We start from the raw sequence: 305 nt of genomic DNA, 5'->3' as shown, positions 1-305 counted from the left end.
CACACCCACACATACACACAAACATATGTCTTCTCTGTCTCACGCTCTCTTCTATCTCACACACACATGCTATCTCTGTTCTATGTAGACAAATCCAATATCGTGTGTGTTTGCCTTGTTCCCCTTTGTTTCACGTTTGTCTCCTTTATCACTATCTCCATTTCAATGTGTGGGTTTGAGTACTACTGAGTGTTTAGTGAACAGAAAAACACACACTCACATGTCGCTCAGTGTGTGTGTGATGATCGCTACTCCATCATTAAGCATCTCACTATCTCTGAAGGTCAATTCTGTTAATGCAGCAA

Source organism: Notothenia coriiceps, unplaced genomic scaffold (assembly GCF_000735185.1).
Source record: "Notothenia coriiceps isolate Sejong01 unplaced genomic scaffold, NC01 NC01_scaffold00013572, whole genome shotgun sequence".
Classification (NCBI taxonomy): Eukaryota; Metazoa; Chordata; class Actinopteri; order Perciformes; family Nototheniidae; genus Notothenia; species Notothenia coriiceps.
The sequence above is the reverse complement of the archived record's forward strand: the minus strand, read 5'-3'. Positions refer to the sequence as shown.